Source organism: Pteropus vampyrus, unplaced genomic scaffold (genome assembly GCF_000151845.1).
Source record: "Pteropus vampyrus isolate Shadow unplaced genomic scaffold, Pvam_2.0 Scaffold70, whole genome shotgun sequence".
Taxonomy (NCBI): Eukaryota; Metazoa; Chordata; class Mammalia; order Chiroptera; family Pteropodidae; genus Pteropus; species Pteropus vampyrus.
The window spans coordinates 5,286,863-5,291,962 of NW_011888851.1; the positions used below are offsets into that span (position 1 = coordinate 5,286,863).

The 5,100-nt window shown below is 36.5% G+C and overlaps 1 pseudogene; it reads right to left on the reverse strand.

Annotated features, from left to right (window-relative positions):
* Nucleotides 1-1,077: 1,077 nt before the first annotated feature.
* Nucleotides 1,078-1,579, reverse strand: LOC105293240 (annotated as a pseudogene).
* Nucleotides 1,580-5,100: the final 3,521 nt, after the last annotated feature.

The following is a 5,100-nucleotide window of genomic DNA, read 5'->3' on the forward strand; positions in this document are numbered from 1 at the left end:
TCAAGTCAGGATGGCATTTCACGGCCCTTTATGTGTGTGACAAGTGAAAACAGGGAAAGAAAAGAAAACCAGAGTGAAGAAAACCAGAATCAGCACAGCAGTTTGAAGGTGCTGTTCAGCTGGTTCCCACTCATCCTGCCTTATTAAGCCCCCAGCATTCATCTCTTTGCTCATCTCACACCTCATGTGTGGTGACAGGCCTACAAGTTTTTTCTCAGAGAAGTCTCTCCCACACTTCTGGTTGTCACCCCCCTCCCCACTTAGACAGCTATGCAATCAATACCTGCAAAGCTGACCTGCCTCACCTGGTTGCTGAGATGAGCTCTGATTCACACTGAGGACAGAAATCTCTCAGCAACAACACTGAAAAAAAGTAGAGGCCCTCTGAAAGCTCTCTTCTAGAACCTGGTTCCCAAGAAGTCAGAATGTGACTGTTCACATCTCCAAAGAACTGAAACTGTCAATTCAGCTACTTAGATCAATTTTAAAAATCCCAACCCCCATAATATTACAGTATTTTGGATGTAATGATGAAATAACTAACTTGCTGACAGTTGTTTGGATTATCTGCAGACATGGGGAAAAAATAGCTTTAATCAGGTCAAGTCACTCTGTTTTGGGGATTCTAAATTTACTCATATTTTCAAAGAAGAATGTATAATTACAGTGGGAAAAAATGATTTTTTTTTAGATCAATAAGTAACCAAGAGTTCTTTCTTCAAATTTTGATATTTAATCAGAAATTGGATTTGGAAAACTGTTTCCTATGAAGCCATCTCTGCCTGAAGGGTTTTCTTTAGCAATCTGGACTACAGAAGGAAATTCGCAACCTGGACTTTCACTGACCGTTGATCCCCACCTATGTCTTAACAACTAACATAAGCTGTTGCCACTGTTTTTCTTTCATATATCCTAACAGTTATGAATGTTTGTTAAAGTAAAATAGTGAGCATCTTTTATTTCCTTTGCCTCTAATATATAATCCCCTAAATTTGACTCTAATTATGAAATATTGATAAAACTTTATTATTTTTGGTTGTCAATGATTTTTTATTAGAATATTCCCTTTTACAGTTCCTAACTAGCTGGGCATTCTACTGCACCACGGTTGATTTCGTCTATGATGTCACGAGGGTGGCATCAATCAACATTGCAGCCCACAGCCTGGACAGTCCCCAGGATCTCTTTACTGGCTCCAGAGAATTCTTTAGCTAAAGATTGGTGCTGCATCTGTTGGGGAATGTTGACGATCTCATTAAAAGTGATATTTCTACTGTGCTTAACTTTTTTTTTTTTTTACTTTTTTGTGTCTCTTAGCAGTTCTTTGAGGGCTTTAGTGATCAAGGCAGAGGCAGAAGGTACAACCTGCCTGGGCCTGTCTATTCTGAATGGTCAGTTTCAGTGGAATCTTCAGACCCTTCCAATTACCATCTGCTTTGGCGATGTCATCACCATACCTTTTTGGAGACAGACTCAGGGTGTCAATCTTGGGGGCCAAGGTAGACATGGCGCTGACTTCTCCACGAGTTCCCCTCAGGTATATGACTTTGATCTTGTTGGGGTCTAATTTAGGTGGCATGGTGGAGGTGAGTAGTGTTGGTTGCACCCAAAGAAAGTTGCACCTTGGCCTCCTCTGATGACCAAAGAAAGTTGCACCTTGGCCTCCTCTGAACCAAAGGCCAAAAGCAAGATTAGTAAAACTTTTAATATATTAATAATATTTTGCTTATATGTCAGTAGCTTAGCTTTTATCAGTTAAGACTAAGATCTTACTATTCTCTCTAATATTCAGAGAAGTTAAGAGATTTTCCCAAGATGACACATAGGTAACAGAAAGGTAACAGAGGTGGGTTTTAGTCCAGGCCTGTCTGTTACAATTCCCATGTTCTCTATTTATGACATATTATGAATTCAATAAGAAAGGGATCTTCAGTAATCTAAATCAGGCATCAGCAAACTTTTTCTGTAAAGGACCAGATAGTAATTGTGACAGACACCATATGACCCACAAAGTTCAGAATCTTATCATCGAATCAGATGCAGGTACAAAAGAAATCCCTTGGATAAGTTTTTCTTGTGTACCCTTTCTCTCAAGCTGAAGATCTGTGAATTAAGACCTATATACCCAACATGAAATGATGTGATGTGTGTTGGATAACCACTATAGACATTCTTGTGGAACATAGAGGAAAATGAAAGCACGCAAGTCACTGGTTCATAGTGATTTTGAAACCCAGACAACCAAACATTGCCAGTTCTCTTTTTAAGTTTCAGTCCTACTGCCTAGGAAAAATTTCCTCTCTGCTCTTGGGTGTCCCCTCCATGGCTCTTGGTTCCTCCTTTTAAATTATCTCTCCTTTTATGTAAAATGTGCCCTGTAACTGAAGCTGAATAGTTTTATCATTCTGTTTCTTGCCCATGGAAATTCTAGTGTCCAAAGACTTTCTTATTTTATACTTTTTTTGGTGCCTTTTAGTTCATTCTGGCAAAATATTAATCAATACAATCTTGTCATTGTATTTTTTCTTAAACAAAATTATAGCTATGTATGGTGGATGTTAACAAGACTTATCGTGGTGATCATTTCACAATATACACAAGTATCGAATCATTATGTAGTACGCCAGAAACTGATATAATGTTATATGTCAATTATATCTCAATAAAACAAACCAAAACAAAACAACAACAACAAAAAACCAAACCTCTGTGAACTTCTTATCATTCATATCACATTTGAAAAAAAAACCCACGAGCAAATCTCTTTTAAGTAACCTCTTCTCTACCTTGGAATTCCTGAAAGCTGCTATGAGACCCTAACTTTAAGATTATTAGAAGTCTCATTGTTTTAACTGAGAGAGTCTGCCTGCTGCTCTTAGAGGAACTTTGTTTCAAAGGATCTATGAGAAATTACTCTAAATCTTTCTAAGTTATAAACAAAGGCTCTTTGGTTTTGGATTAGATCTTTGGCCTGACACTTTTTCTTAATTTGGTAGTAGTACTCTGTTGTATAAAGAGACTGAGAATGAGAAATAATTTTATATTTAAATGTAGCAAGTGCTGGATCTTTTAAAGTTCCTTTTAAATTTATTTTTATTTTTTAAATTTTTAAAGTTTTATTTTTTTCAATTATAGTTGACATAAGATATTATATAAGTTTCAGGTGTACAACACAGTGATTAGACATTTATATAACTTATTAAGTGATCATTCTTATAAATCCGGTACCCATCTGTAATAACTGTACATCATGCAGTTATTGCAATACTACTGACTATATTCCCCATGCTATACTTTACATTCCCATGACAGTTTTGTAAGTACCAATTTATACCTCTTAATCTCCTTCCCCCTTCACTCATCCCTCCCCCTTCCACTCCCGCAATCCAACAACCATCAAAATGCTCTCTGTATCTATGAGCCTGTTTCTGTTTTGTTCATTTACCCTGTTCTCTAGATTCCGCATATAAGTGAAATTGTATGACATTTTGCCTTCTCTGTCTGACTCACTTCACTCAGCACAATACCCTCCAAGTACATCCATGTCGTTGCAGATGGCAAGATTTCATTATTTTTTATGACTGAGTAATATTTCATTGCATATATACCACCTCCTCTCCATTCATCCATTGATGTACACCCAGGATGTCTCTATATCTTGGCTACTGTAAATAATGCTACAATGAACTCATGGATTCACATGTCCCTTTAAAGTAGTGTTTTGGGTTTCTTCAGATAAATACCCAGTAGTGGAATAACTTGGTCTTTCTTTGCTCTTATTATAGCCTTTGTTTTAAAGTCTATCTTGTCTGGTATAAGTATTGATACCCGAGCTTTTTTGTTTTGTTTTGCTTTCATTTTCATAATATATCTTTTTTCCATCCCTTTACTTTTAGTCTATGTGTGTCTTTTGATATGAAGTGAGTCTCTTGTAGGCAGCATATGTAAGGATTTTGTTTTCTCATCCATTCAGCCACCATATGTCTTTTGAATGGAGTATTTAATCTATATTTAAACTAATTATTGCTGGATATGTAGTTATTGCCATTTTCTTATTCACATTTATTTCTTTTTCTGCTTAAAAAAGTCCCTTTAACATTTCTTATAAAACTAGTTTGGTGGTGATAAATTTCTTTAGCTTTTTTCTTGTCTGGGAAGTTTTTTATCTATCCTTCTATTGTAAATGATAGCTTTGCTGGGTAGTGTAATCTTGGCTGTAGGTCATTGCTTTTCATCACTTTGACTATTTCATGCGAGTCCTGGCCTGCGAAGTTTCTGTTGAGAAATCAGCTGACAGTATTATGGGATTTTCCTTGTAGGCAACTAACTGCTTTTCCCTTGCTGCTTTTAAGATCCTCCCCTCATCTTTAAGCTTTGGCATTTTAATTATGATATGTCTTGGTGTGGGCCTTTTCAGAATCCTCTTGTTGGTGACTCTGCACTTCTTGGACTTGTATGTTTATTTCTTTTGCCAGGTTAGAGAAGTTTTTCATTACTATTTCTTTAAATAGGTTTTTAATTCCTTACTCTCTCTCTTCTCCTTCTGGCATCCCTATAATGCAAATATTAGTACACTTGATGTTGTCTCAGTGACGAGGCCCCTTAAATTATCCTCATTTTTTGGATTCTTTTTTTCTTTTTGCTGTTCTGATTGGGTGTTTTCTGCTACCTTATCTTCCAAATTGCCGATTCGATTCTGTGCTTTACCTAATCTACTATTGATTCCCTCTAATACTCTATTTCAGTTATTGCGATCTTAATTTCTGACTAGTTCTTTTTTATGTCTTCTATCTATATAACACGAATCACAGTTTTTCATGACAATGTCCTCACTTTCCTATAGCTCTTCTAATAGGCTCCTCAAAGGCCATCAGGCTTCTACTAACAGTCTCTTCAAACACCACCCCTCCCCCCAAACTTCTTCCCACCACTGAATCTGAGAGTCAATACTGCCCATGTTTTAGATTTGTTATGGCAGCGCCCAACTTCCAATTCTCAGAATCTGTTCTTATTATTTATTACCATGTACAAAATATCTAAACAATGACTTAAAACAATAGTAGCACTTATTTTGCTCACAAATCTGGAGGTTGACTGGGC